Below are 18133 nucleotides of genomic sequence, written 5' to 3' on the forward strand. Positions count from 1 at the left end.
ATATCAACAATGATTTCTTTAAAATCAAGTCCGGTAAGCTCAATACCGGAATCTATCTAGGAGTGTGTGTGTTTTAGAGTTTTTCATACACACTGCTATATGCCTTCAGAGGCGTTGCCATAGCTACACTATATCACATCTGAGGGCACCTCTTTTCCATTAGACTTTCCAACATTGCATAGTACTTAAAGTTTTGTTTCATTTTTCCATGTACAAAATACTCAGATACAGCAGGACTTGGAAGGCCCTGGGCTATGTTAAGAACTCTGTGTTAAGAAGGCTGAAAAGGCAAGCAATCAACTGTCAAATAAAAGATTCGAGAGTAGTGTAAGCCCAGGAAGATCTGAAGCGCTTCTAGAATCTTTTTGCTCCCAGGCTTGAGTATAGACAGTGAATTACTGACCCTTTGCTGGTCTCAGGGATAAAAAAATTTGTAAGCCACAGAAAATGCTCATACTTGTTTCTCTTGGGAAGACCTGGGCTTTGACCCCAAGATCAGGAATGCACACCTACATGTACTTATGGTGACAGTGGGAGGGTAGGAGGTAGAAGAAGGGGATGGAGTGGGGGATAATATGATGGAGGACGAACATGGAAGGACCACATCTCACGGGATGCTGGGGCTTAAATGGTGAGTTTGGATCATCCTGTACCCCATGCTGTTTCATAAACCAGTTTTTATTCTGCTATGGTTCTCCCAACTTCTCTCTCTCTCTCTCTCTCTCTCTCTCTCTCTCCCCCCTCCCCCATCCCTCCCTCCCTCCCTCTCCACCTCCTTTTTCTTCCCTTCCTCCTTTCTTCTTTCATAAAGGCTGTCTCAGTATAAAACCCAAATATTTTCAAAAATATGCTTACTGTGGATGAAATGCAAAGAATGTTTGATCACTGGAAACATCACTGAGTCCTGGCTCCCCTTAATTTCCTTATCTGCACAATGAAGATGAAAATCCCTGCCCTAACATTTCACTGGTTGCTTTTGGTTTCAAAGGACATAATGTGTAGTAATTTTGTAGTATCAGGAAAATACAAGAATTAAAAAAAAAACATTATGGATAAAGAACAACTTGGCCAAGAGTTAGTACCTGTATCAAAATTACACCTTAGAGCATAAAAAGAAAGAATAAATATGCAAGTACTGAAAACAATTTAAGGAACTCACTTTATTAACTCTAGCTCAGAATTGAATGTTTAAATGAAGTATTTATCCAAACTAGAGATGACTTGAGTCACTTTCTCCTTTATATGTCAATATAAATTGATCATTTATATGTCAATATGTCTTTTATTTGAAAAAGAATCAAATTCTAGATTGGATAATATTTTAAGTAGTTAAAAAAAGTAAATCTGAAAGAAGGAGCTTTAATTTACAGCAGTGGTTTGTAACTTGGACTGGTTTGCCCCACCCCCACCCCCACCCCAGTGTCATTGGCAATGTCTGAAGACAGCTTTGGTTGTTACAACTGGGGGTCATGCTACTGGCATCTAGTAAGGACACTGAAACACATACACATACCCCCAAAAAGAACTAAGCATCCCAAAATGTCAATAGTACTGAAGTTGAGAAGAAAGGTGCTTGGCATTATATTATAGAATATTTGCTTGGATACAGAGGGTGCCAAAAAATGTATTTCAAGAAAGGAAAAAACTGTATTAATATATACCGATAACAAAAGAAAATACAAGTCATGTTTGACTTCTGCAATTACAAGTGATGCTCAAAGTGGTTACCACCAGCCGCCAGACACTTCTGATTTCGGCAAACTATTGTTTGAGCAACATTGACCAAAGTGTCCACCTGTATACATTTTTTTGGCATCCTGGTGTGTGTGTGTGTGTGTGTGTGTGTGTGTGTGTGTGTGTGTGTAGATAGATAGATAGATAGATAGATACACATTTATATATCACACATTTTATCACAATACAAGTTGCATTGCTAAAGTTTTATCCTATATAACCGCTTATTGGAAAAAAAAAATTGGGGGAGCGGGGAATGTGCTTATATTACTGATAAGACATATGGTGTATAATTCTGTCACCCAGAGTCTGATCAAAGAACCAGGAATTTTCCTGGTAAAGGTTTATTTCTGACTAAAATTTTGTGACCCCCAAATCAGAGTGTTGAATTGCCAGGTTTTAAAGGAGCCGTATTATACTTCCTGACAAGAAAAAGTAATCTGGAGTTCAGCTCTGTTGGAGCTTACTACCTTCCCTATACCCTTAGCCTATCTCTCAGGAGTCCTTTCTCAAAGTGAACACTAACGTAATAACATCATTACTGTTGTACTATTTTAGGACCAAAAGACATAATGATGATGATGGAATGATAAAGAAGATGATAATGTCATCTTTCAGTGGTAACACTGACTGGAAGAGATTGTATTTTAAAAAGTGTCAATGGCCTTTATGAAAGATCCCAAAGAGAGTTGCAGCAGGCTAACAAACCACTTGAATCAAACTGAACTATGAATCAGAAATTATCAGGTACAGCTGCTAATTTTTTAAACCCAGAATGCAAATGCAAGTTTTAAAGACTAAATCAAAATACTTGATTCTACTGACATTTATAACACAATTTTTTTTGAAATTTACCATCTTACCAGCAGATGTCAGTACAACCTAATTAATATTTTTAGCAGATTAACTAACCTGCCAGTAAACAGAGTGAAAATAGTCTTCACAGCAAAGTTAAAAACCTGTCTATGTTTTTTATTAAGAATATCTTATTAAGTGGAACTATAGAAAAATACCAGTCCTTCAAACGTTATTAAGTTAAAATGAGCCCTTGCTTAGGTAAATCATATTACATAAGTTATAACTTATATGTTAATAGTTACCATCATAATTTATGTCACAATGGTATTTTTAGTGACATATAAAAGACATATCAAATTAAGTACAAAATGCTAATTCTGTGGTAAAGTGTAAGAATAGCAGTATATTTAAAACTCACACATCATAGACACTAGAGCCAAACGAAGCTCATTTGTTTCGGGGTGACATATTTACAACCCCTGAAGAAACACATTAACTCCTAATGAATCCTAAAATATCCATAGTGTGACACCATTTCTTTTCTAGAATGTAGCCTTTTATTTCTAGCAAAAATTGTTCCTCTAATGGCAGTAACTACTAATTAATCTAATAGCAGTGCCTATTACGTGGGGAACACTCACTTACATTATTTCATATAATCTTTGTAACAACCCAGCAATGTAGATACCTATATCACCCATATTTGAGGATTCAATAACTGACATCCAGAGAGGTTAGGTAATTTGCCTAATAAATAAGCATACACAGCAAGTCAAAGTAACAGACCGCAGATGATTTTCGTTGTGCAATAGCCCATTCCTCTAAAAATGTTATTTCATGAACTTGTGTTAAAGAGGCCTCTTGTTACTTTTTTGTCATACTTGGAGTTAAAGCTGTATCTTGTACAAAAGATTTCTCCAACAGTGACATGGGACATAGCTAGAATTAGGCTAAAATAAAGATAAAATAATTGTGTAAACTTTTTAAAAAACAAAACCAGTTTTTTATAAAGTTAAATATGCACTTACCATACTTGTATAACCTAGAAATCCCATGCCTGGGTATTTAGCCAAGAAATATAAAAATAGATACCCACACAAAGACCCGCATACAATATTTAGTGAAACTATTTTTCAGCATCAAAAGCTGAAAACAACCCAAATTTCCATCAACTAAAGGATTAACATACTGTGATTTATCCATGTAATGGAATGCTATTCAGCAATAAAAGGGAACATAATACTGATGATGCATGCAACAACATGGCCAAATCTCAAATCAGTAAGCTAAGTGAAAGAAGGCAGACACAAAAGGCCACATACATACTGAATGATTCCATGTATATCACATTCAAAAAAGGCAGAACTAGAGAGACAGAAAACAGGTCAGTGGTTGCCAGGGTCTGGAGGTGGAAGGAGGGAATTAAAGACAAAAGGAAAAGGGGGACATTTGGGGGCTGATAGAAATATTCTAGATCTTGTTTGTGGTGATGTGACTATATACATTTATCAAAACTCATAGAACTATACTCTTAAAATTGGAGAATTTCATTTGATGTAAATCAAATAAGCCAGGCTTTTTAAAAAGCAAAGGACATTAGACACATACAAAGTATTAATGTCATCAGTAGTAAAATGTATGTATAGTTGAGTCAAATAACAAGAGATAGAAGAGAAGTTAACTATCTGAACCCTTGCCTTGGAATACCTTGCCCAGTCTGGGACTGTAGAACAGAAACCAAAGCTCTAGTATTAGCTGACTAACCCACTTGTATATGACCTTGAGTGAAGCATTATTTCCGTCCAAATCACAGCTAACTACTGTTAAAGAAATTACATTAAATATCTAAATTCTTTAACCTCCCTGAACTTCTCAAGCTAGAAAAACAAAACAAAAATAGGACCAGAGTCTCCCCTGTGCTGATCATTAAAGGAAGCCCAGGTCTAATATGTAATTCTTTTGGTAGACAAACAGAGTTAATAATAATTTTAGCTTTATTACTTACCATTCCTTTGGAGAGGGAAATTATATAATTTGGCCAGCAGGTGTCATGTACTGTATGAAAAACTTACAATTCTTCATATCAAAATGCTTTTGAAATTAATATTGGCCTAAAATTTTTATCTGTAGTGATTATGAACATTAATTCCCTATATAAATGCTTAGGGGAAGGAAGATATCCTAAATATTCAATCTTTTCTTCAACTTTCTCCTCAGCTCAAATCAAATGTGGTAATTAAATCTATATACCAAGATGGAAAAGAAACCTTTTTTACTCCATTATATTTAATGTTCAAAGATTTTTTTAAAACGGAGTAACAGCTTCACACAAATTACTTATCTAGTCTTGGCAAACTCAGTTCTTGCACAGCATCCTCTTTATTCTTCATGGCACTTCCTGCACGAAGCCTTCCTCTGGCACCTCATAAACCATAAAACTTGACATATTATAAGAAAGCAACTTTCACATTGTCTTGTAACTGTTTATGTATAAGTGTATCTCTCTTTTGACCACTCCCAAACTATAAATTTTTAGGAGGTACCCTCACTGCATCCCCAAATATGTAGCATAGGACCTTGCACTCAGTATTTGTTGATGGTAAGCAAGTAAGTGAATGAATAGTTTAAACAATTTTACTATCTCAAAACAGGTAGAGTTTCAATGATCAGGTGAAAAGGACCAATAGTGGTCAGATCAGCCGAAAAACATATAGAGGAACATGGCTATTTTCCCTGGGGCAACCTTTAGACAAATATGACTTATCAAAATAAGGACAGCAGCATATAAAACTCAAAAATGTGGATTAATGGAGTAGTTGCATGGCTTATGTAATGGACTAGCAGGAAGTCTGAACCTTTCTGTACCAAAGACCTTTTTGACATCTGGGGAAGCCTATGGACCCCTTCTCAGAATAATATTTTTAAAAAACAAAATAAGGAGAAGGATCCAAGATGGCAGAGTAGATAAATGCTGTGCTTGCCTCATCCCGTGAAAACATCAAAATTACAACTAAATTATAGAATAATTAATCTGGAGAACCAACTGAAGTCTAGCTTAACAGTTTTATAACTAAAGATATAAAGAGGAAGCCATGTCAAGACTGGTAGGAGGGATGGAGATGCAAAATGGGCTGGCCCCAAACGTCTGTGTGGTAGATGAAAATTGGGAAGGATATCTTGGCCACAGAGGTTCCCCACAGTAGTGGTGCTGGGAAGAGGAGCCCTCAGAACATCTGGCTGTGAAAAACAGTGGGAATTCCGACCATCTGGGTGGGACTGAAGGCCATGAGAACCCTAGACGTCCTCTTAAAGGGCCCACTCAGACTCGCTCACAGGCACTCATCTTCAGCTCTGGTAGAAGGACAGTGACTTGGAGATCATCAGAGACATGTGGGGGGGGGGGCAAACCTAGGTATGTGGCTTCAGGCAAGTCCTGGAAGATAGCCACCATTTTCACCCTCATGACTCACTGAAACCCCCCCACCATACCCAACTTTGTACCGCAGGAGGATTTATCAGTGGCTGAACCTTACAGAAGCTGGCAACTGGCAGCAGGCCTTGGTTTACCCTGTTTTTTTTGCAGAGCTACCCCAGAGCTGGTACTGGTGGCATCCGTCCTTGGTTCATAGTGCAGCCTCTCCCATGCACCTCCAGGTCCAACACAGGCAGTGACCAGCCATGGATCACTTTGTAGTTCCTACCAGGTAGTCCCCAGCCAGTCGCAGGCAGTGGCTGACCTAAGCCTGCATCAGAGCTCCTCCCAAGAGGCCCCAGAACCAACATACTTGGAGGTCTGCTTTAGACCACAGCAGAACACCACCCAATTAGCAACACAGCTGCAACCCAAAGGGCAGTCTCAACAGGCACCAGAGCCCACTGGAGCAAATCCCTCTATGCGGGATAAAACCCCTGCACAGCAGCCCGTAAGCTGTGGACGTGGCCAAACCCCACAGCCAGTCAGTCTGAGAATTAATCCTACCCACTTACATGGCAATAGCAATCAAGGCTCAAATATAACAGGAGGACACACACAACCCACACAAGGGACACTCCTGGAACCAGTGAAAGTGGCCAGGGCGAGTGTGACACTGGACCCCACAGGGCACCTACATAAGGCCACCTTGGCAAGACAGGGAGACACAGCAGATCTACTGAATATATAGATCTACTGAATATATAGAAACAAACACAGAGAGGCAGCCAAAATGAGGAAACAAAGACATACATCTCAAATGAAAGAACCAGAAAAAACTCCAGAAAAAGAACTAAACAAAATGGAGGGAGGCAACCTACCAGATACAGAGTTTAAAACACTGGTTATAGGATGCTCAAGGAACTTAGAACTTTCACAAAGAGTTAGTAAGCATTAAAAAAGACATAGAAATCATAAAAAAAGAACCAGTCAGAAGTGAAGAACACAATAACTAAAATGAAGAATGCACTTGGGCCGGCCGAGTGGCGCGATGGTTAAGAGCTGGCTTGGGACGCCAGAGGGCCCCGGTTCGGATCCCACATGTGAGGGCCAGTGACACTGCCCTCCACACACACACACACAAACAAAAAAAAAAGAATGCACTAGAAGGAATCACCAAGCAGTCTAGATGAAGCAGAGGATGAATCAGCGATTTGGAAGACAAGGTAGCATAAAACACCCATTCAGAAGAGCAAAAGGAAAAAAAGTATACATTAAAAAAATTAGGATAGTTTAAGAGCCTTCTGGGACAACATCAAGTGTAACAACATTCATGTCATATGGGTACCAGAAGAAGAAGAAAGAAAGTAAGGGACTGAGAACCTATTTGAAGAAATTATGACCAAAAACTTACCTAACCTGGCAAAGGAAATAGACATACAAGCCCAGGAAGCAGAGTCCCAAACAAGATGAACCCAAACAGGTCCACACCAAGACACATCATAATTAAAATGCCAATGGTTAAAGACAAAGCAAGAATCCTAAAAGCAGCAAGATAAAGGCAACTAGTAACTTACAAGGGAGCTCCCATAAGATTGTCAGCTGATTTCTCAACAGAAACCTTTCAGGCCAGACAGGAATGGCAGGAAATATTCAAAGTGATGAAAAACAAGGATCTACAACCAAGATTACTCTACCCAGTAAGGCTATCATTTAAAATTAAAGGACAGATAAAGAGCTTCCCAGACAAGAAAAAGCTAATGGAGTTCATCACCACCAAACCAGTATTACATGGAATGTTAGAGGGACTTCTTTAAGATGGAAAAATAAAAATAAAAAATATGGATAATAAAATGGCAATAACTACATATCTATCAACAATTACTTTCAATATAAATAGATTAAATGCTTCGATCAAAAACATACGGTGGCTGTATGGCTAATAAAACAAAACTCTTACATATGCTGCCTAAAAGAGACTCAATTCAGACTGACACACAGACTGAAAAGACACACAGACTGAAAATAAAGGGATGGAAAAAGTTATTTCCTGAAAATGGAAATGGAAAAACAAAACAAAACAAAAAAACCCTGGGTAGCAATACTTATACCAAACAAATAGACATTAAAACAAAGGCTATAACAGGAGACAAAGAAGGAGCCACTAATCCCACTTCTGGGTATTTATCTGAAGAAACCCAAAACACCACTTCAAAGGGACATATTCATTCATATGTTCATTGCAGCATTATTTACAATAGCCAAGATGTGGAGGCAGCCTGGGTGTCCACCAATGGGTGAATGGATAAAGAGGAGGTGACACATACATACAATGGAATATTGCTCGGCTCTGGAAGGGAACGGGTTCTTGCCATCTGCATTGGTGTGGATGGACCTGGAGGGTGTTGTACTGAGTAGAGTATGTCAGACAGAGAAAGAAAGATGTAGTATGATTTCACTTATATGTGGAATCTAAAAAACTAAATAAACAAACAAAACACACTCATAATACAGAGAACATTTTAATAATTGCCAGATGGGAGAGGGATAGAGTGTGGGTAAAAAATGGGAACAGATTTAGAAGTACAAATTTGTTGTTACAAAGTAGTCATGGGGATGTAGCGTATAGCATAAGGAATATAGTCAATAATATTGTAATAACCATGTATGGTGTCAGATGGATACTAGATTTATCAGGGTGATAGATTGGAGGGGTTTGGGGGCAGGATGAGAAAGGTGAAGGAATTAAGAAATACAAATGTGTAGTTACAAAATAGTCATGGGGATGTAAAGTAAAGCATAGGGAATATAGTCAATAATATGGTAATAACTATGTATAGTGCCAGTGAGTACTAGACTAGTCAGGGACTTCACTACTTAAATTATACAAATGTCTAACCACTATGCTGTACACCTAAAATTAATACAAAATAATATTGATTGTTAACTGTAATTGAAAAATTAAAAGGGGGGGAAAGGTGAAAGAGCATAAGAAGTTTAAATTCTCAGATATAAAACAAATACAAGTCATGGGGATGTAACATACATCATGGGGAATATAGTCAATAATAGTGTGATACAGTACAATGTCAGATGGTTGCTGGACTTACGATGATCACTTCCTTATGTGTATAAATACTAAACAACTATGGTGTACACCTGAAACTGATACAATGTTGTATGTTAGCTATAGTTTTTTAATAAAAACCTTTTAAAAAATAAACAAAATATGTATGATTACAAAGAAAACTAATTACATTTAAATATTTTCAAACTATGTTTAAACAATTTGTTAATAAGATCTAGCAGATTTGATAACTACCATAATTTTATAAAAGTGATGAGTGTAAATGATATTTTGAAAAATTGTGACAACTATAATATGATATGAAAATATATTTTTGACAGTCACAGGCACTGCTAATATTTTGAAGTTTTTGCCTACATTCACAGTTGATGAAAACGCTGAATTTCAGGGTAGGAAAATTAAAATTGTAATATTTTTCTCCCCTCTAAATATATAGACCCCTCCCCCTTAAATTCTATTCATGAGCCACTTGAGGGGGCGGGGGCATCTATGGACCCAAGGTTTAAAATCTTGTGGCCAAAGGAAGTTAGGATGGTGGAAAATAAGGAACTATGAAGAATGAGGGAGCTAAATGATTTTTCTTTTACAAGTAACCTCTTTTCCTTCAGAAAGCTCACAGTGTTCACTTCCTCACCTCTCATTTATTCTTTGTCCCATTGCAGTAGTGTATGTACCCATTGCTCCATGAACCTGTTCTTTCCCACGTCACACCTGAGTAATGAGTATGTCTGGGTCTTTCTCTTGCTGTCTCCGGTTTTTGCACTGCTGACTACTCTCTTTTAAAAACATCTTTCCTCTTTTGTCTTAACTCTTTTCCTCATGCCTCTTTGGTTCCTTTCAGCCTCCTATTCCATCTCTTCTTCTGTGTGGATGTGTCCCTGGAAGTCAGCCTGCATACTTTCTCAGGTAGTCTCATCAATCTAGTCTACATCTCTAGCCCAAGTCTCTTTCCTGAACCTCAGTCCCCATATTCATCTCTGTATGACACAACTCTTCTTAAAGGTAACAGGGATCCCGCAAACTCAATACAGTATATCCAAAATTAAATTCATCCTCTTCCCCTCCCTGCTTGTTTTCTATGTTCCCTATTTGGGTGAATGACAAAGCAATGCAAAGCTTCCCAATTCAAAAATCTGAGAAGTCTTTCTGATTTCTCCCTTAACCCCTTTCCCCCAAACATAAAATTAATTGCCAAAATTTTCAGATTACCTATTTTTAAGTCTCTCAAGCTTGTCCCTTTTATCCATGTCTACTATTACTGCCTTAGATGTTTTAATAGCTACCAATCATTTTTTGAGTACAGTGTGACAGGTCCTATGCCAAGTGTTTTACATACACTGATTTATTTAATCCTCCTATGATACCATGGGGGAAGACTTATTATGCCTAAAATTACAAATGAGGAAGTAGAAGCAAAGGGAGAGGAAGAACTTGCCCATGGTCATAGGGCTTCTAAATGGCAGAGCTGGTACCAGAGCATTGTTCTTTTGGACCCCAAAGCCTTAGGCCTCCTTGTTGCTTTCTGGGTCTCTGGCCTTGCTCTCCTAAAATCTGTTCATTATGGTGCCACTAAAGTGCTTTCTCTCAGAGACAAATCTGATCATCTTACTTTGCTGCCTGATTGTTCAGTGTTCCTTAAACCCTTCCCTACAGTGCTCAAGCTCCTTATCTGGGCTTCATGAGCTCACCCCTGCTTCTCTCTTGACACCTCCCAGCTTGCACTCCACGCTCAGGTGCTTTTCATCTCATCCGCACACTTCTCTCTCCTGCCCCACTGTATTAGTTTGCTCAGGTGGCCATAACAAAGCACCATAGACCAGGTGGCTCCAACAAGAGAAATTTATTTTATCAGTTCCAGAGGCTAGAAGTCTGAGATCAAGGTGTCGGCAGGGATGTTTCTCCTGAGGCCTCTCTCCTGGGCTTGCAGATGGCCACCTTCCCACTGTGTCCTCATGGTCTCCCTCTGTGCACATGCATCCCTGCTGTCTGTGTGTGTCCAGATTTCCTCTTCTTACTTATAAGGACACCAGATTTGATTAGAGCATACCCTTAAAGCCCTCATTTTAACTTAATCACACCTTTAAAGGTCCTATGTCCAAATACAATCACACTGGAAGGTACTAGCTGTTAGGATTTCACCATATGAATTTGGGATAGGACACAGTTCAGCCTATAACACCTACTCACCTAGCTATCCCCAATTCACCCCTCTTGACTCATTTGTTCATGGCATCCACTCTGGGAAGTCTTCTCTGGCTGCCCCAAGTCTGAGTTAAGGGTTTCCACCATTACTATTGTTACAGCTCCCATGCGCCCCCCAGTATAGCACTTACCATTAGGCATTGTAATTATTTTTCTACTTTGCTTAAACCTCCATTGGACCAAACTCTTTGAGGGCAAGCACCATGTCTCATTATTTTTCTAGCCACAGCCCAAAAACCAGTACCTGGATCACATAGGTTTTTATCATTCAATTATTCAGCTAATTTATTAGTTAATAATTTCTAAAAGCTTATTTTGGTCAGGCACTTTTCAAGAAATTAAGGATAAGTGGTGAACAAAACCAAATAAAGCCCCTTCTATCATGGAGTTGACATTTTAGCAGGTGATAATAAATAGATGAAAATAAATAAGGAATATAATGTAATTTTGGTACTGATAAAAATTGTAATATGATGGAGAGCAGATTCAGGGGACTTCTTTGTCTAGGGGGTTCAGAGGAAGCGAGACGAGATATTTGAGGTGTGACTTGAATCATGAGGTGTCACCATGTATGACCTGTGGGAAGAGAAAGAGTTCAAGCAAAGGGAACATCAAAGGCAAAGGCCCTGAAATGGGAATGAACTTGGGAATTCTGAGGGACCTCAAGAATGCCAGACTGACTATAGGGCTGACTGACAGCGAGAGGAGAAGGGAATACTGTCAGAAGCTTGAAATGTATTCTAAGCACAAAGGAAGCTACTGAAATGTTTTAATCCAGGCCTGGGTATGATGTGATGTATGTCTTTAATAACATCACTCTGGCCACTGTGTGGGGTGTAGATTTTAGAATGGCAATGATGGAACTGGGATACTAGTGAAGAGGTTGCTGGTGATAATCTAGAGCTATGGCTCTCAATTTTGCACTAATCCTCCCAGAGGACATTTGGCAATGTCTGGAGAGGTTTTTGGTTTTTCCAACTGTGGAGTGGAAGTACTACTAGAAGGTAGTGGGTAGAGGTCAGAGATGCTGTTAAACAACTTACAATGCACAAGACAGCCCCTCATGATAAATAATTATTTGGCCAAAATGTCGATAATGCCCAAATTGAGAAATCCTGACCTAGAAAGAAATGATGGTGGTTTGACCAGGGTGGCCGTAATATGGGTTGTGAGAAGTGGTTAGACTGAAGATATACTTGGAGCTTGCCAGTAAGCTGTACAGGACTGTGGACAGATTGAATATGGGCTCCTGGGTTAGGGCCTTAGCAATAAGGTGGATGTTCACTGAGATGAGGAATGTTAGGGATTAGTCATTAGAGCATAGATGATATTTAAAGCCATGAAACTGAGTAAAATCATTCAAGAGATTAATGGAAATTGAGAAGGAAAAGGGCCTGGCAGAACCATGGGACATGCCAGTATTGGAAGTCCTGTTACAGGAGGAGGAACCAACATGTGAGACAAGAGTGAGGTCCTTGGGAAAGCCAGAGAGAATGTGCTCCAAGCTCAGGGGAGGGTGGCCTGAGGAGCAGCAGCACTTCTTCCACTAGAAAAGGCAGAAGGTCAAGTTCATGAACAGGGATGTAGGCGGCTCAGTGGATTTGGTTGCAGGAAAGAGGCAGTTCCCATCTGACAGACAGCCTTTATTATCTCCATGCACTAAGGTCTGAGTATGAGTATCAGGTGAGTGTAAGAGTGTGGATGTGAGTGTGTGTGTGTGTGTATGTGTATTAGATATTGGAGATTTGAGAAGAGAGAATGTTATGAAATAGCTAGCTTGCAGATGTGGGAAATGACATTACCATGGAAATGAGATAAAATTATCTGATCATATTTTGAGCCATTTGAGATTTGTAGTTACAAATTTAAAGTCAGTCCAGTCAGTACAATTTCTGGATTAATAATTAATCATTTTTACAGAATGAATAAAATGTCATAATAACAATAATATTAAACATCTACCATTTCTTGATCATTTACAATACAGCATGCATCATCCTTTACAGAATATTCTTTACAATTAATATTTTCAGCCTTATGGGATAGGCATTATGTCTTTAATTAACTGATAAAGAAACTAGGGCTCAGAGAGATTAAGCAATTTGTTCAAGGCCACACAGTAAAGGCACAGTATTCAAAGCTGGATCAGTTGAATCCAAAGCTCATTTTCTTAGTTAGTATTTTAGATCCTACTCAGGCTACAGTTAGTGAAAAACATTACCCTGACCAAAGCTTTGTAATTTCCCTACTTTTTTTAGAAGGCCAAAAATGCTATTAACTTCAAGGGGAATGGTTGGAGTAAATGGAAGTAGTGCTGGGAAAAAAAAATCACCTGAGGTTCAATAAAAATGCATATAATTGATTGCTTATAATTTACTCCTTTGTGATTTTGCTCTTTCAAGATTCTCCTTGAGGCTTACTTAAATCCAATTTTATCTGTTTATCTAAATGGGCTAGGGAAGGGCATTAGAGAGGGAACAAGATACTGGAGAGGGGGAAAGGTACAGAGTGTGACTTGCCCTCAGCCTTCAACCTCCAGTAAGACAGTCTTGAGTTCTGAAAAGGGACTAAAATTACTTCTACCAAAGAAACATTCTACTTCCCCCACTACTCCCTCCCTAGCCCCCTCCCTGGGTTGAAATGAAGATTTGAGGGTTGAGAAGGTTATCTAAACCCTCAAGATTATCTGAAAAGAATGGAGATTTTCCTTTGTAATTTGACTCCCACTGCACATTGAGTTCACTACACATTCTTGGCAGCAAGGTGGCTGCAGAGTTACAGATTAAGTGCAAAATGTGACAGGTCCTTCTAGTCAGAACCACCAAAGCAAATGCTCCATTGAGATTCCCTCATTTTAAATAGCTGTCAGCCATACTCTTTATTGTCTGCTCTCCATTTTTTAGGGCTTGTTGTTTTTCTTTTTTTTTACTTTTCTTTCTTTCTTTCTTTTTTTTTTTTTGCAGGGATGGTAGGTAGGGAAGAGCTGAGGACAGAACTAGACAATTGCTAGATCTGATAAATTTGCATAGCAATATTTACCTACCACTTTCCATTAACTACCCTAATGTGCCCCATTATTAAAAAGCTTTTTTAAAAAACAAAAAAACGTTTAACTTTCTTGACACATTTTTTGTAAATACTTATGAAAGATCAGTTAAAGCTCAGCATTTAGAACTATTTTGTTTTTTTCTCTGAGCCTCATTTCTAGCAAGTTGTATATTTTGACCACATATTTTCTCATTTTATGAAATGTTGACTAAGATGGGACACACTACTTGACAATGGGTGAGTTAACATCTCTTTTTTATATGCAATTAAGTTAAGCCCCTTTGTATTTGATTCTTCCTCTCTAGGAAAGAATTTAAGCAATCAATTAGCATTCCACAAATATTTATTAAGCACTTTCTGCCTAGCACTGTGTTAGGTGCTTGAGATACAAGAAATAAGATAAGATCACTGTTCTTAAGGAATGGAAAGAGTCAAGTATATCAAGTATTACAGAGAGTAAAATAGCTCTATCTGAAGGCTAGAGTGGAACAAAAGGAAGAAACACACAATCTACAGAGTGTTCTAAGACAATGCCACCAACCATCTCTCACTCTGACCCCTCATGACTAACTGGCTATCACCAGCACCATCTACCACAAGGGAACCCAGGTGCAGGAGTCACATAGACCTGGGTTCAAATTACAAATCCGTCACTCAGTAGGATGTGAATTGGCAAGTCTATTAACCTCAAAGAGCCCAAATTTCTTCAAAGTCAAGCTTATTGCAAGGGAGGTGATCTTGTATAGTGGCTAAGAGGTAAGGTTTTGCAGTGAGACTGACTGAATTCAGCCAGGTGACCTTGGGCAAGCTATTTAATCTCTCCGTTCCTCAGTTTCCTAATTTTGTAAAATTGGGACAATAATTTTATCTATCTCGCTGGTTTGGGGGGTGGATTAAATGACTAAAATACATAGAATAGTGCCTGGCACATTGTGACTGATCAACAAATGTTAGCTATTACTATTATGGTTGTTATTGTTATCATATCTTCCTCAAAGAACAGCTGAAAATTAAATAACGTATGCAAAGTAGCTAGTGGAGTTCCTAACATCTAGTAATCACTTACTAAGTGCAACAAATGAAACTACGTAAAATGTAGCATTCTCACCTTTCTCTCAGCAAATCTCTGACCATTATCTCCACAGAGGGAGCTTTTTTTTTTTTTTTTTACAGAGGGAGCTTTTAAAACAGTTAAATCAGACATATCACAGCTCATCACCTACCACTCTATGTCTCACCCACTCTGCCTCAGCCACATGGACCTGGGCTGTTCTTTGAACATACTGAGTAGACTCCTATCTCCAGCCTTGGCTGTTTCCTCTCTCCCTGGAAGGTTCTTCTTACATTAGATATTGGCATGGCTGGCAACCTCTCATAGTTCAGGTCTCTGCTCACTTACCAGTGAGGCCATCCCCAGTCCTGCTCTCCCCTTAACTCTGCTTTATATTACTGCTGAGGACATTATCTGATATACCATATATTTTACCAATTTATCTAGCTCTGCCTTCCTTCACTAGAAGGTAAGGTAACTTTTATAACTTAATTTGCTTGGCATTTCTTTTTAAATACTTACCAATGATCACTTATAAAAACTGACTGCAAGCTGGGTCTTGAAGCAAAGGTTAACAAATTTCAACTTGTTTTCACACAGAACATATTCTGTAGACACAACTAAATTAATCAACAATAAAAGACAAGCAAAAAAAATCTTATATACTTGGAAAGGACATTTTAAGATGCATATTACAAATATCTATAACTAAAAATGATAAAAAGTATTACAGGGCTGGCCGAGTGGCATGATGGTTAAGAACTGGCTTGGGACAGCAGAGGGCCCCGGTTCAGATCCCACATATGAAGGCCAGTGACACTGCCCTCTACAGCTAAGATGCTGAACAACAGCTCAACCTGGAGCTGGGCTGCCGTGAGTCGCCGGCGACGGCATAGGCTGCAGCCCCTGTGGCAGTGGGTTGCCATGGGCTACCGTGTGTAGCCAGCAGCCAGCGTGAGCGGCCAGCAGCCGCAGTGAGCGGCCGTCCAGAAGCCGGCGACTGATCTGCCTCGCCCGGGAAGAGCGCAATGATGGTGCCAACTTGGGCCAGTGAAGCAACGTCCTCCACAACTCTAGACTGAAGAACAAAAGGACAGCAACTTGTCTGTTCCCCTTCCCCCAATTCCCCAGCACTGTTCCCATCACCCCAATTCCCCAATTAAAAAAAAAAGAAAAAGTATTACATATCAAGACATAATGAGCCCAGCAAAAGTAGTTTTTAGAGAAAAATATATAGCCTTACATGCTTGTGTTAGGGAAGAATAAATGAGCTGTATATACAATCTAAAAAGTTAGAAAAAGAACAGAAGAAAAACACTTTAAGAAAAAATATAATAAAGTTAAGAGCACAATTAATGGTTTAGAAAACAAGTATAATAAAGTATAATAATAATTACATAATAAATATAAAAATATAATAACAGAAAAAATTAAATACAATTGGATCTACAAAGTTGAAAGTTCATTCTTTGAAAAAACTATTAAAATAGATAAATCTCAAGCAAGATTGATAAAGAAAATTAAAGATAGCACAAATAAATAATGTTAGCAATAAAAAAGAAAAATAACTTTATATCCCGCAAAGTTTATAAAAGATAATAAAATAATACTCTGGTTAATTTTATGCCAATAAATTTGAAAATTTAGGAAAAATGTAGAAATCTTTAGAAATAGTTCAATAACCATTAAAAACACTGACAAAGTAATTGAACTTCTTCCAATGAAGAAAACATTAGTCGGATGGTTTTATTGGTGTGTTCTACCAAATTTGCAAGAAAATGATTGTTCTAATATTTTGCAAACTCTTTCAGAAAAGAGAAAATGAGGGAACATTCCCTACTGTATTTTGTGAGTCCAATATAACCTTGATAACAGCCAGACAAAGACTATGAGAAAGGAAAATTACAGGCCAATTTTACTTACAAAGGTAGATTTGAGAATCCTTAACAAATATTGGTAAACTGAAACTGGCAATGTACAGTGTACAAAATGATCATAGTGCATCATGATTAAGTTGGATTACCTCAAAAATGAAAGGCTGATACAACTTCAGAAAATTCTAGAATGTCATTCATCAAAAAATTGATTAAGAGGACTTCTGGTAAGATGGTGGAATAGACGGACGCTGTGCCAACTGCCTCCCAGGATCACACCAAAATTACAAATAATTTATACAACATTTAACCTTGGAAGAACCCTGAACACCAGATGAATAGAACTTCTAAACAAAAGATTTTAAAAAGAGGCCACATTGAGTCTGGTAGAAGGGGCGGAGAAGAGAGAGGGCAAACCCCGTGAGGGACACCTCAGCGGTAGAGAGGCTTCTCCGTTTGGGGGAGAGACCCTCCAACCCCACACCACGCTCACCAGCCCAGAGTTACTTTGCTGGGAAGAGGAGTTCTACAATAGCTGGCAGTAGAAATTAGTGAGGACTCTCTTTGCTCAACTCGGTGAGGCTGAGGGCAGCTGGAGAACCAGTGGAGCCGGCAAACCAACTCGCTCGCCAGTGAGCACTCACCCGGTCCCTGGTGGAGAGTGGCTGTGTGAGCAGAGGCCAGGAGCCTGCGGGGAAGGACTGAACTGAGCACCTTTGGCACGGGAGCTGGAGGTTTGGGGACCATTGTTTGCCCTGTGTGGAGCTTGCACACAAGTAGTGTACAGGAGCACACCGTTTTTTCAGGGTTGGGCCCTCCCACAGAGGGTCGGGCCCTTCCACAGAGGGTCAGGTCTGGAACCGCATTGATCTGGTGGAATTGGTGCAGGAGTACATGTGTGCACGCATGTGGCCTTGGGTCCCCAC

This window comes from Hipposideros armiger, unplaced genomic scaffold (genome assembly GCF_001890085.2).
Source record: "Hipposideros armiger isolate ML-2016 unplaced genomic scaffold, ASM189008v1 scaffold_563, whole genome shotgun sequence".
NCBI classification, from domain to species: Eukaryota; Metazoa; Chordata; class Mammalia; order Chiroptera; family Hipposideridae; genus Hipposideros; species Hipposideros armiger.